Source organism: Berghia stephanieae, chromosome 10 (assembly GCF_034508935.2).
Source record: "Berghia stephanieae isolate SIO BIC M18660-M18661 chromosome 10, UCSD_Bste_1.3, whole genome shotgun sequence".
Lineage (NCBI taxonomy): Eukaryota > Metazoa > Mollusca > Gastropoda > Nudibranchia > Aeolidiidae > Berghia > Berghia stephanieae.
Window position 1 is genome coordinate 33,567,689 of NC_088369.1, and position 15,000 is coordinate 33,582,688.

At 35.7% G+C, this 15,000-nt stretch overlaps 2 protein-coding genes across 4 annotated transcripts in view; both read left to right on the forward strand.

Moving 5' to 3' along the window:
* Positions 1-15,000, forward strand: part of LOC144981017 (dnaJ homolog subfamily C member 3-like) — a 516,589-nt gene that overhangs the window by 57,974 nt on the left and 443,615 nt on the right. The gene's annotated exons all lie outside the window — the stretch shown is intronic.
* LOC144981009 (uncharacterized) overlaps positions 1-15,000 on the forward strand; it is a 96,145-nt gene that overhangs the window by 23,033 nt on the left and 58,112 nt on the right. The window contains exon 1 of one of the 2 annotated variants that reach the window (XM_078929069.1): positions 1,442-1,568. The exons of the other annotated variant lie outside the window; for it this stretch is intronic. The gene's annotated coding sequence lies outside the window, so the exon portion shown is untranslated. Of the gene's footprint in view, positions 1-1,441; positions 1,569-15,000 lie in introns of those variants that run through there. 2 annotated transcript variants of the gene reach the window in all.

Below are 15,000 nucleotides of genomic sequence, written 5' to 3' on the forward strand. Positions count from 1 at the left end.
TAATCCTATCTAGTTGTTATGCGCGCATAGTTGTAATGGAACTACTCTAAAACTAAGGGACAAAATATTGTCTATTACATAAACATTAAACCAAGCCCATAATTGCGTTCGGTTATCAGAACTGCAAATTTGTGCACGTCGCTTTCACCTGTCAAAATATAGTCAAAAATGTGATGCCATAAAGAGTGTATAATATAATATGGTAATTATTACCATTTAGATTCTGGCGTGGAATTTACTAACATGGTATTTTGTGTATGTTGGTGGTTTTTTGTTTTTTTCTAAATATGTTTTTATTTGGTTTGTTTTGTTATTTTTTTAATGCATTGATATTAATGAGAGATAGTGTGGCAAGACTTACACGAGCATAAATTAAATGTAATGTTATAGAAAAGGGTTCTCAAGAGTTATTTTTCACGAAGTCTCTTCCGAGAAATCAAATCACTCAAACACACACACACACACACACACACACACACACACACAAATAAACACATTCCTTAGAACAAAAATAAAATAATGGAAGAGAAAATGAACGCATATAACATTTACTGCTATGGAAAAATGTTTTAACACTTTATTTTTCATGAAGTGTCTTCCGAGAAATGAAGCCACAAACACATATACGCACACATACATAATACGCTCTCTCTCTCTCTCTCTCTCTCTCTCTCTCTCTCTCTCTCTCTCCCTCTCTCTCTCCCTCTCTCTCTCTCTCTCTCTCTCTCTCTCTCTCACACACACACATACAAAGAACATGAGTTGATTGGTGCAGTATACGAATAATATCTAGGGTTACTCTTTGTCTTGAACGTTATAATCCTCTTTGAACCATAACTCTCGTCTGAATTGATCTAGTGATAAACAAAAATAAAATTCATTAACCACTACTTAACTGCAATACTCTGGAAAGACACCTATCCAAAAATTATGCCATAAAACCTCGTCCTTCAAATATCGATCGATTTGAATGACCCTGCTCTTTGGCAAAATGTCTCTAACCTGGAACATCATCTTGGGCAAAAACCCTCTAACCTGGGACCTCACGACATCCCAGGTTAGAGAGTTTTTTTTGCCCAAGGTGAGGGTCATTTAAATCGATCGATATTTGAAGAATGAGGTCTCAGGCCAAATGTTCAATTCACGTGTCTTTCCAGAGTACGGCAATAAACTGGTTAAATTGAATGAAAATAGAAAATAGAATCTATGAAATTAATTCCCATTCACGCGATATTTCACAGAAGTAAAATAATAATCTCAAACACGGAGTTGGCACTTTGTTCCTTTCGATATTCCGTTGTGTTCCTTTTAAAAAAAATAAAGGTTGTGCATATTGAAGTTATGGAACAAAACGTAATACTGCATATCTCCTGGAAGGGTCTATGGCATTGTGAGACGCCGGGTCGTTTCCATTGTGATCCTTTGATCCGGTTGTATCGATAGACAGGTAGGTAGATCGAACTCCAATCGCGACGGACCACTGTTCTATAATATGTCCAGGTGATTAGTCTCGGTTGTTGGATTATTGGCGGTGTAACTGTGCAGTCATTGTTGTTTTAATGGACGAGGTAAGGGTAGTGATTTTTTTTCTTCATCATTAATGTTTATTGGTGTTTGTGTATGTGTGTGTTTTCAAACTAATATAGGATTGTGCATTTCTTACTATTTCATTTTCTATTTATTGTAATAATGAGTACTTAAAAGACATCGAATTTATACAGTGCTTATCCATTGTTTATGGTCGTGTTCAAAGCGCTTGTTTGTTTGTCCTTTTTTCTCCTGGTGGACGGGGTATACTTAATACGAAGCCTTCAAAGGCGCTCGTAACCTGATTTTTTGTCGTGCGAGGTAAAGTAAAGTCGAAAAACTGGAATATCATTCTTAATTTGAAATTTGTACTGAATGACTGTCAATATGTTTCCATTGAGAAAAATTAAATACAGTTTTTGAATGCCACAAATCTTGTATTTCCCACAACGTTTGAATTTAGTCTCAATTTCATCGCCTGGTTCCTACCGACGTAACATTATGGTGAGATGATCAGTGACATTTTATTGAATACGACCATTCTGATCGACACCTGATAGGAGGGGGGGTGGGGGGGGGGTGGGGGGTGGGGGGTGGGGGAGGTAAGTTAGCTCCATGGATAAGGGCCATGCACTTTCACCCAGGAGTCCCTTCTGTCTGCATCACTTTTTTCCATGCCTTGAGCAATAACTTTAATCCCTTTTGCTTATTTGAGGAATCCATTGCTGCTAATGCCTGGGTTATCTAGGTGTTTTCTCGAGATATACCATACAGGAAGGCAACAAAATACTCCGAGTATAAATAAAGGGATTTTTGTTAGTTTTATCATTTTAAATATTATTCTACGTTCACTATAATGCAACGGGGCTAAAAGTGTGTAAAAGCCGTAGATGCAGAAAACCTAGACAAGAGTTCCATCCCAGTGATCAATGCGAGACGGACGTAACAAAATAAATCATCATTTTGATTTTGGTAGAGAAAACCCCCACCCCCCCCCCCCCCCCCCCCCCCCCCAAAAAAAAAAAAAAAAAAAAAAAAAAAAAAAAAAAAAAAAAAAAAAACAACTTTTTTAGTATTTATTATAGACTAGATTGAAGTATTCAGAGCTTGGTAAATGTTTTACACGAGACATCTAAAATAAGTTGAGACCCATATTCATTTATCGATATATAGAATGATATTCCAGGTGGAAATATTATACACATCTTTATGTCTAAATGTATGACTACTGCTTACATAGTGTATAAGCTATTAATTTATTTTTTAACGAAAGGAGGAGGAGGAGGGGGGGGGGGGGCGGGGGCGGGGGGTGTCATAAAATCAGACACCTCAAGATAATTTGTGATCCACTGCATCGGGTGAACCCGTGAAAACTAAACTTAAAGTCTTAACGATCTAGTCTGTATTAAACTTATTGGTTTTTATAGAGGAGAGTGAATAACATTTCTTTAATGGCTTAATCTCGTATTTTGTTATGTAAATATAAAAATAAAAATACGAGAAAAATTAATTTCAAAAACATCAGCCAGCCTTGACTTAAGATTTGTTTTGGGATATTTTTTGTTCTTGTATTTTTCTTTCTGCGTCGCCTTGCACTGAATGATACGCACTTTTTCAGATTTTATCTTACACCAGTGCCTGCTCCCTATGTTGTTGCTTTGAAATTTATAAAATTACACAAAACAATAACGCAAACAAACAAAACTAAACAAAACAAAAACATGCGAACTTTTCTATTTTCAAATGTTTTGATCCAAATCGTTTGAGCTATTAGAGCACTCGCCTATTGACGTCAGGAGTCTAGTTAACATACTCACAATATCCGCTAACCATATTAAAAATACCAACACAGAAATGATATAATTTATTGAGAACTACTAGTCACTAACAGGCTGTCTAAAAATAATAACTAAGAGCTGAGTGACGGCAATTTCGTTCCTTCTATACGCCAAGGTACAAAATCGGTACCCGGTGTTACGGATTGTCGAGTTCTTTCTGTCCCCTCGGTCCACTCAGCGGTCAATGGGTAGCTGATTCTCATAGATCTGACTGGAAGTACTTTGTGCGGCTGTGTGGTCTTGTGTGATGACACTCGCTTTCGGATCGGAAGGTCATGGGTTCGAGCCTCGAGCTCGGCGCATAGTTGAGTCCTTGAAAAAGGCTCTTTACTCACATTCTCTCACCGTACTCAGGTGTAAAATGAGTTCCTGGCTGTTGACAGCGTTGTCTCTGTCAGAAAAAAAATATTGAAATATTGCCTAACAGGCGTCATGTTTCGTTCTACATGTTAGTTGCTGTTGGTCAGGGACCCCTTGAAAAGCGCTTTGATCACATTTAGTGGATATTACGCTCTGTAAAAGCTCAATGTTTATTATTATGTAATAATATAAGCTAACATCTCATCCAAAAGATAACAAAAAGTCATTATTACTGACGGTTTAACCCTCTCCTTACCACCTACATCAAAATCGTCACATTCGTTACGACACAATATACATTTTTTTCTTATTAGATTTATTTTGTACATCACAAACTTTGAAGAATGATCTTTGTTTGATTAATAAGAACATAATGTTGTTTTATAGAGAGCTTTTTTTAGTTTAAAGAATCAATGTTTCTGCTGGGTAAGCCTGTCATTTTGGGAAAATACTGAAAATTATCGGCAAGGAGAGAGTTAATGCGATATAAGCCGAAATATAGAAACGGTTTCCATGTGGTCCTGTAGAACTTCGTAAGTACCGTTATGGACAAGAGACAAAAGATAAGAATATCAATTGTCTTGGAATGTCCTTTCTTATTCAAACGAATGCCACCCATTGAGTTAATCGAATATAGCGTCAGATTGTAACAACCGAAGAAAATAGAGTCAATATGGTAAGATTTAGGAAATTTAATGTTTTTCTCTCAAATGTTATGAATCAAAACCAAAAGCTAGGGTTACCTAGATTTTTAAAAACAACACCCCCCCCCCCCCCCCCCCCCCCCCCCCCCCCGAAAAATGTGAGCTTCTATATAGAGAAATATCCACTGACCGTGTTCAAAGCGCTTTGCAAGGGGTACCTAGCCAACAGCAACAGCAACACTTAGAATGTAGGACGAGACATGACGCCTGTTAGGCGATAATATAATTTTTCGGACAGAGAGAATGTGAATAAAGAGCCTTTTTCAAGGACTCAACTATGCGCCGCTAAGAGCGGAACTCGAACCTGGGACCTTCCGATCCGAAGGCGAGTGTCATTCCACAAGTCCACATAAATGAAAAGATAAAGTGAGTTACTGTGACATATATGTGCTGTCCCCTTTTAGGCTTGTATGAGTCCTATTTACTCTCCGTGAATCAAAACTCATTCTCTTTGATGAATGCATTTAATTTTCACTCAAATTGTAAGGTTAAGCTTAGAATCAAAGATTAGGCACTAGGTTCCGACAAGATACCGTTTTGAGGGGATGTGTTACACATATTCGGTAGCTTCCTGGGAAAATGATGTAATACCAGGGCCTGACCATTAACAGCGTTGGGAAAAAAATGTAATATCATCTTGTCCTACATGTTAAGTGTTGCTGTTGGCCAGGGACCCTTGTAAAGCGCTTTGAGCACGTTTATTGGATATTGCGTTATATAAATGATCAAGTGTTTTTTTTTTAACCCATAATTTGTTGATAGAAATTGGTATACAATGTTTCCACCTGGACTCAAAGCCGTGAATTTCATGTCCAAATCCTGTGATGGGCACATGGCCGACTAGAGTACTATAGTTACGTCATGGAGGGGCCGCAATACTGTAAACAAAATGTGACCCATCGTCTCAAAACGGTATTATGTCGGAACTAACCATATGCTTAAAAGCCGAATAAAATGTTAAACTGGTCAAAAATATAAATTGTTGGCATTAGAACACTAAAACATGGTATCCATTCTCCTCAATAAAACATACAAACTCAACACAAGTCTGATATTTCTGGCTATAAATTCAATTTTCAACATCTTAACTATCCCGACTTCATACCGTTTTGAGGCGAAGGGTCACAAATAGAGTTAGAAATAACGTTATTCATCGCAATTGGGAATTTTGTTGTCAAGATGCATTTCAATTGAAGATTATAATTACGAGCAAGAAATGAAGAAAAAAGGGAGGAGAGAGAAAGAAAATAAGATAGATAGATAGATAGATAGATAGAGAGAGAGAGAGAGAGAGAGAGAGAGAGAGAGGGAGAGAGAGAGAGAGAGAGAGAGAGAGAAAGAGAGAGAGAGAAATAGAGATAGATAGATAGATAGAGAGAGAGAAAGAGAGAGAGAGAGACAGAGAGACAGACAGAACGAAAGAGAGAGAGAGAGAGAGAGAGAGAGAGAGAGTGTGTGTGTGTGTGTGTGTGTGAGAGAGAGAGAGAGAGAGAGAGAGAGAGACAGACAGACAGAACGAAAGAGAGAGAGAGAGTGTGTGTGTGTGTGTGTGTGTGTGTGAGAGAGAGAGAGAGAGAGACAGACAGACAGAACGAAAGAGAGAGAGAGAGAGAGAGTGTGTGTGTGTGTGAGAGAGAGAGTGAGAGAGAGAGAGAGAGAGAGAGAGAGAGAGAGATAATATTACATATGAATTAATGAATGGATCAATCATTGGATGTCATCTTGACCCAGAATCCAATATGGCTGGAATATCATATCAAAGTGACAGTTGATTGGCTGAAACATGGGGACATTGCAAAACTCACCAAGCATTGATGCTTTTATTATTCATTCAATCTTCTTCTCCACAAGAATGCTTTGAAGATTTTTAACCATTTAACTCCCGTACTCTAGAAAACCACGTATTTAAAAACCTGGCAAGAAAACTCATCTTTCAAGGATTGATTCGATTCAAATGACCTAATTTTGGCCACCCCCCCCCCCCCCTTCAACCATGGGACTTCAGGAGAGTGTTTGCCAGGATGAGGTTCATTTAAATCGATTGACATTTGAAGAAAGAGTTTTCTGGCCAAATTTTTTAATCCATCGTTTTCCAGAGTACGGCAATTAACTGGCTAATTGCAAATGTGTGCAATGTTTTGTCTTCGGTTTAGTGATAATCCCAGCAGTATTATCCTTTGATGCACAGCTATCGTGAAGAGAATTAGAACAATCAAGGCAACTTGTTACATGAGGACGAATAATATGAGTTGGCGTTCCTATTTCCAGAAATTCCATCTTTGATTCATTCTAAGTAATTCGGGCAAGATTGTTGATTTGAACGTGCATACACATTTTAGTTGAAACAAACGTCTATATTTTTGCTTTTGAAAATTGTTAAAATTGTATTAATATATCTACCCTTTGTTGAACTGTTTTCTAAAAAAAAAATTCGCAGTTAAAAAAAACAAAAAAAACAAAACAAAACAAAACAAAAACAAACAAACAAACAAACAAACCCCCCACCCAAAAAAAAAACTAAACAAACAAACAAAAAAACCCAAAACAAAACAACTCAATAGTACCGCTCTGTTGTCATTCAATTTGAGTTTGTTTCTATTGTCTATCCCCTATGATTTTAGTGAACCATTCAATAATTACAATATTGCTTATTGTTGAGTTAATTGATGAGATGGCGATTTCCTTAAATGGTTGTTTATCATCTGCGTGTGGTGGTAGTGTTGGAGATTTCTCTCGCCAATGATTCTGTCAAAATGGGTGATATTATAGTATCAGCTCAGTCTTGAGGTACTCAGAAATATGTTGGCGTCCTTGAGATAATCAGTCGCATGGTGAAAAGCTTCGAACGGAGATATTGACAATTTTAGTCAAGAGTTCAATTTTTATGGAAAATAAGTTCTCATCAAAAATCGTTAAATCAAACTTTTTTCTACATATTGATGAAATATTTTAATTGAATTCTACTCCTAAATATTTTATTTTAATTTTTTTTTTTATGAAGGTAATTATTATACTTAATTTCAACTCTTGTCAAATTTGGAAGCGATTTTCTCAAAATTAGGGTTTCACACCCTAGCCCATGCATATGACCATAACTTCATGAAAAATCACCTAGTTTGCTTCAAATACAGATTAAAATGCTCAGGAGACATTGTGCTTTCAAAAATTACAAAACAACACAAAACAAAAATTTTCACAATATCATTCTGCGGATCGTGGATGTTAAAGCGCTCATGAGTGTTATCTCATGTGTAAGTTTTGTAATATACTATGTGATGCACTCTTCGAAACATTTAAGTCTTTGTTTCAAATGATTGTTTTGCCCGCCAGAGCTGTCAAGCGTTTGAACCGGTGCTTAGTGTCACAGTAAAGGTTGTTCACAATTATCTTATTAAATTTTATTTTATTAAGAACTGAATTCATCTCACTCCAGTTATATTTCGGTAGGCTTAGATAAACTTTACCTTCCAATATTAGATCGTCTTTCCTTTTATAGCCTTCCCTCGAATTAATTTCTAATTAGTGAATACTTTTCATTCTCCATTCTGTCACGTAGCCACTTATTATAAAAGCTGATAGGTCTAACATTTGACACTCACTTTCTCTCCACAATATATGCCGGACGGCCAGTCACTCTATTCCTATATATATATTGTAAGATTTTTATCTTTTGGGACTTTGTAGATATTATATCTACACCATTAAGACGCCGGAGCTTTTAACTTTGATTGTATAATCTTCAAGGATCAAACCCAAGCCCGCTGTACTACGCTATAACCTCTTACCAATTGCCTGGAAGTGGAATTTTACGAGTCCAATCCTATTATCAGAGGAATAGATCATCCAAGCCCATCAACTGCCTGGAAACGTAAACTTACGAACCTGAGATATTATCATAAGTTACGTAAAATATTCATATCTCTATTTGTAACTGCCACGATCACTGTTTATCTCTTTTAATTAAATTTCATCATTATTTTTATTTCATTTTAAACAGATCGTTAATTGTTTTTCATTTATAGTAACTAGTAAATTCTGGGGCCTCATTCTACATATATCTTTATGCATAGTCGAGTAGCTCTTTACTCACTTGAGACCATGACATTTTGGAGGGGACACATATAAAGAATTGAATTTATTTAGTTACTTATATCTATTTCATCTAACTTTAAAGTTTAAATTGTAAAACTTGCCCCACTTGATCATATTTTAATTGAACTCCCTATTTACAGGATTAATTTTTTTTTCTTTTTCATTTCTTCATTTAAATGGAATAGCAATTTATCCATTCATTCTTTCATTCAAATTGAATAGCATTTTATTGATTCATTCCTTCATTCATTTATTCATTTATAAATTATTCATTCATTCATTGTTCATTCATTTATTTATTCATTCATTCATTCATCCATTCATTCGTTTATTCACTCATTTAACCAATCATTCATACATTTATTCCTCCCTTCATTCTTTCATTCATACATTATCCATTCATTCATTCATTCATTCATCTATTCACTCAGTTATTCATCCATTCATTCCTTGTCCACTTTGTTATTATATCACTCATTTCATTTTGTTGTTTGCCTCATTCATGAATTGTTTTCAATATGTTTACATTCCATAACGATTCATTCACCTATCATCCAATCACTCATTGTTGTGAACACATTTTGTAACTATTGTAAATCTTACGATATTTTATTGTTTTGTATTTCAGACATCACTGTTAAACACTCTTCAATGCCTAATTACAATTGTTGAACAACCATTGAACAAGAGAGAGGTCCCAGCCACGAACTGAGTTGGTAAATATATCCTTCATTATTCTCTTTTACATGAGTTGGGCATCACATAGTAACTATAGACATCGTGATTTGTTTTGCATAGTGATTTGTTTTAAATGCATTTTTGGCATATTACTGTTACCGAAAACCACTTATATATTATGTTCTGAAAAGTGAGTCTTTAAAAACTAAATAATAATAAAAGGAGTCTACTAGCCGTCGTGTTATATTTAGTGATAGATAACTTGGGATTATTTTGGCATCCTATTATTGTTATCACACTCTAGTATATTAGCGTCATTGCGAATAATTGTACACAAACTAACGACGAGTCACACACATTGGTGATACATTTTTCGTAGTAACATAGTTTAGAGTACACGCGATTGACACATTGTTATTGACTCAAGTCATAACTCCGCATTGTATTGACACATTGCTTTATAAGATATAACGATAAAAGGCATCAAATTCAACATACATAATAAGTTGAAATAAGAGAGAGAGATTTCTAAAAATAGAACAGTTCATTCCAGTAAGTGTAAATAAATAAAACGGTCAGTAACAGTATCCTGTCAATATAATATATATAAAACATCGTAACTAATTTATTACAAAAATGGAAGCATATAAAAGATACTTAAGTCTCGCAAAGGACTTAGATATACCCCAGGAAAGAATATTTTCATGGTGCGAAGAGAAAGTAAAAGAAGAAAAAGAACATGAAGAAAGAATTCGTAGAGAAGAAAATGAAGAAAGAATTCGTAGAGAAGAAAAAGAACACGAAGAAAGAATACGTAGAGAAGAACGAGAAGAAAGAGTCCAAGAAAGGGAACTAAAAAGACAAATAGCTTTAGCAGAAGAAGAAACCAAAAGGACCCAAATGATGCTGGAAATTGAAAAAACAAAAACCGGTCATGAAAGAAAACATAATAATAGTGATGAATTTTTCGTGAAACTTCCACGCATGCCAACATACGATGAACGCTCAGACTGTTTAGAATCCTTCTTACACCGATTCGAAGTTCAGGCTAAAGGTTATCGTTGGCCAGAAAGCAAATGGGCCACAGCCTTGATTAACTGCTTATCTGGAGAACCCTAAAAGTTTTCTATACCTTAACAACTGAAGATGCAGATGACTATGGAAAAATTAAAGACGCTCTACTAAAAAGATTTAGATTAACGGAAGATGGTTACCAGGAAAGGTTTCACACTGCAAAACCGGAAAGTGGAGAAGACTTTAATACATTCGTGAACCGAATTACTCAATTTCTAAATCGGTGGCTTGAGTTGGCAAACGTAAAACAAGACGACTTTGCAGGCCTTTACTATCTCACGCTGAAGAATCGAATCTATCAAGCTTGCAACCCAGATTTAGTCGCATCTTTAAAGAGAGAAAGCCAGAAAACTTGGACAAATTAAAAATCTACGCAGAAAACTTTAACAGCGCACATCCATTGACACCCCTTAGCAGAACATTGAAAGAACCATACTACGCTGCTGCTGCTCAGAGTCCAGGTACACCTAAAGTTCAGTACTCAAATAGAACGAGCCGATCAATCACTCAGAACACGCAAGTGAAACAGGATGACCATAGTAACAAACCATGGAACAAACAGTTCAATAGAGACCATAGCCGACCCTATCAAAACAAAACAAGAAATAGCACTGACAATAATACTGAGTATAAGAAAACCAACAAACCTATAATTAAATGTCAATATTGTGGAATGAAAGGCCACACAGCAGACAAATGTTACAAAATCGTGGGATATCCAAAAGAAACTGCAAATGCATCACTCCAAACAAGTGTAAACAATCAGACACGAGTAATGTCAGGAGAAAATATAAATGTGTATTGCGTGAAAGGTATGTCACTTTTAACACAAACTCACAAATCAGGATCGCTATTTTTTTGTGAAGGCAAAGCTAATGGAACTGATTGCAAAATATTGAGAGACACAGGATGCAGTAAAGTAGGAATAAAAGCATCTTTGATCAATGACGAAGACAAAACTGGAAAAACGGTACAATGCATCACATTCAGTGGCACAGTCGAAACCTTTGAAACAGCTAACGTGTACATAGAAACCCCATACTATACAGGAATAGTGGAATGCTGTATACTTCCCAACCCCGTCGCTGATGTTATTGTTGGCAATATAAAAGGTCTTAAAGACAACCCAACAGATGTAAAAGAATGGTCATTAACCCAAGAAACAGCTTGTCTAGCAGAAACAAGAAAGATGACTAAGACAACAGAGAAGCCAATGACTATTTCTCTTGAACCACAACAATTTGACAGGAACACGTTCATTGAAGAACAGAAAAAGGACCCGACTTTAACTTCATATTTCAATATCGCAAACAAAGGGACGAAATCAAAAGTTGAATACATCATTGAAAAAGATATTCTGTTCAGGTTACATAGGAAAAGAAATAAAATAGCTAAACAACTGGTCACGCCGAGTATTTACAGAAACAAAATCCTTGGAATAGCGCACGATTCAATAACTTCTGGACATCTTGGGAGCTCTTCCACATTGAAGAGAATATCCGAGAATTTCACATGGCCTGGAATTACTAAAGACGTCCGAGAATATGTGAAATCGTGTGACACATGCCAAAGAAGAGTTGCAAAAGGCAGAATACCGAGATTGCCATTAGAGACAACCCCAGTTATTGAAAAAGTTTTTCAAAAAGTTGCAATTGACATTATAGGCCCTTTAACAAAAGCAGATAGAAACCATACACACATACTAACACTAGTCGATTACTCAACCAGGTGACCAGAAGCGATAGCATTGAAATCAACTACATCGGATCACATAGCTGAAGCATTGATGACAATTTTTACTAGAATAGGCATACCAAATGAGATACTGTCGGACAATGGACCCCAATTTACATCACATATGATGCATGAAACCATGAAACTCATGGGAATCCAACACTCATTCACAACTCCCTACCACCCCCAAGCAAATGGTCTTTATGAAAGATTTAATGGCACTCTAAAGAATATGTTAAGAAAAGTGTCAGCAGAAAAACCAGATGATTGGGACAGATACTTACCAGCAATTCTATTTGCATATAGAGAAATACCCCAAAATCTACAGGCTACTCCCCATTTGAGTTGATGTATGGACGATCACCTCGCGGCCCGATCAATATAGTAGCCGACATTTGTAAAGGGAATGAGGAGGACAATAACGAAATTATGTTTGCTTACGAATATGTAAGAAACCTGAAAGACAGAATAGAGGACACGTGTAAGCTAGCACAGGAATCCGTCACTAAAAAAGCAGAGAAATACAAGGAATACTCCGATCGAAAAAGCAAGTCAAGAAAATTTGAGATTGGTGACAAAGTACTAATACTCTTACCCGATGACTCGGGTAAACTTTTAGCTACATGGAAAGGACCATTCAAAATAACAGCAGTAAAATCTAATGTTAATTACGAGATTAAAATTAACAACACAACAAAGACATTCCATGCAAATACGCTAAAAAAGTATTTTGATAGAGACACAGTGTCGCAACCTATGTTTACTAATATCGAAGCTTCAAATGCAGGATTAATCATACCGTTGGTCATGGGACACAGACACCCGAGACAGAAAAACAAACAAAAATCGCACAATTGCAACCACCTAAGACAAAAAAAGAAGTACGCAAAGTACTTGGGCTCCTAAATTTTTACAGGAAATACATTTACAACTTCGCGCACATCGCGACACCGCTAACAAATCTGACAAAGAATGGGTCACCGAACAAAATTGTTTGGACAGAAGCGTGTCAGAATAGCTTTAACCAATTAAAGGCATTACTCTGTTCAGAACCAATTCTTAAATTACCCGACATATCAAAAGAATTTGTTGTAAGAACTGACGCGTCTGATAAGGGCATCGCAGGTGTACTATTACAGGAGCATGAGGGAACTCTAATGCCTTGCTTATATGCAAGCAGAAAATTATTGGACAGAGAATCACGATACTCTGTAATAGAGCGTGAAGGACTGGCCATCGTCTTTGCTTTAAATACATTCAGCAGATATCTACTGCTAAAAGAGTTTGTGGTCGAAACGGACCATAAACCACTCACGTACATAAGAAATAACAAAATGAATAATAGTAGAGTACTAAGGTGGAGTCTATTTTTGCAAAATTACACTTTCAGTATCTCTCACATACCAGGCTGTGAAAATATTCACGCCGACCTACTTTCTCGAAACACGTGAGAAGGGTATAACTTAACCTCCCATGCATACTGTTAGTTACCTCAAAAATTATGCAAAATCAGAACGCACAATTTCGATAATTTTATTTGTGAACATGATGACCAACTTAATGTAACATTGAGTATTGTTTGGATATATATACTATACCCATTCATGATTTGGGAAATCTTCTCTTTATCTATTATTGTTATGAATTTTCACTCATTTATGATTAATAATTGAAATGTCAATATTCCATTTACATTTTCATTCATTTCATTCAGTAAATTACCTTCATATCATCGACTTAAATCATGCTTCATTGCCATCACTATTGTTTATCACAATGATTTGTAATCACATTGCCATCATGTTGTTCATCACAATGATTTGTAATCACAATCTTTCATTGTTATTGTCACCCATTCATATACCTACGTTAATATAAACATTTCCATGTCTAGTTAATAAATAATTTAATTGTAGCACAAATCATAACAATGGATTAATGCTAGAGTATCATGATAGTAAATTTACTTCCGTTTGTAAAATCTATCTTTCCCATAATGGTTAAAGAGTATATTTTAAACGTGGGTGGGGGGTGTCACAGTAAAGGTTGTTCACAATTATCTTATTAAATTTTATTTTATTAAGAACTGAATTCATCTCACTCCAGTTATATTTCGGTAGGCTTAGATAAACTTTACCTTCTAATATTAGATCGTCTTTCCTTTTATAGCCTTCCCTCGAATTAATTTCTAATTAGTGAATACTTTTCATTCTACATTCTGTCACGTAGCCACTTATTATAAAAGCTGATAGGTCTAACATTTGACACTCACTTTCTCTCCACAATCTATGCCGGACGGCCAGTCACTCTATTCCTATATATATATTGTAAGATTTTTATCTTTTGGGACTTTGTAGATATTATATCTACACCATTAAGACGCCGGAGCTTTTAACTTTGATTGTATAATCTTCAAGGATCAAACCCAAGCCCGCTGTACTACGCTATAACCTCTTACCAATTGCCTGGAAGTGGAATTTTACGAGTCCAATCCTATTATCAGAGGAATAGATCATCCAAGCCCATCAACTGCCTGGAAACGTAAACTTACGAACCTGAGATATTATCATAAGTTACGTAAAATATTCATATCTCTATTTGTAACTGCCACGATCACTGTTTATCTCTTTTAATTAAATTTCATCATTATTTTTATTTCATTTTAAACAGATCGTTAATTGTTTTTCATTTATAGTAACTAGTAAATTCTGGGGCCTCATTCTACATATATCTTTATGCATAGTCGAGTAGCTCTTTACTCACTTGAGACCATGACACTTAGGTACACACATAAGTAGCCTTCACGTGGGTTTGAATGAAGCGTGCATCAACAATGAAGATCTGTCAGTTCTAAAGGTTCCATTGTCTAACGTACAAAACAAAACAAAACAAAAAGGCTTAAAAAGATCAACAAAACAAAACAAAAAAAGAAAAAAAAAAGAAAAAAGGAAGAACAAAGAAACTAAAATCCCCCCCTAAATAGCAAAAAATAA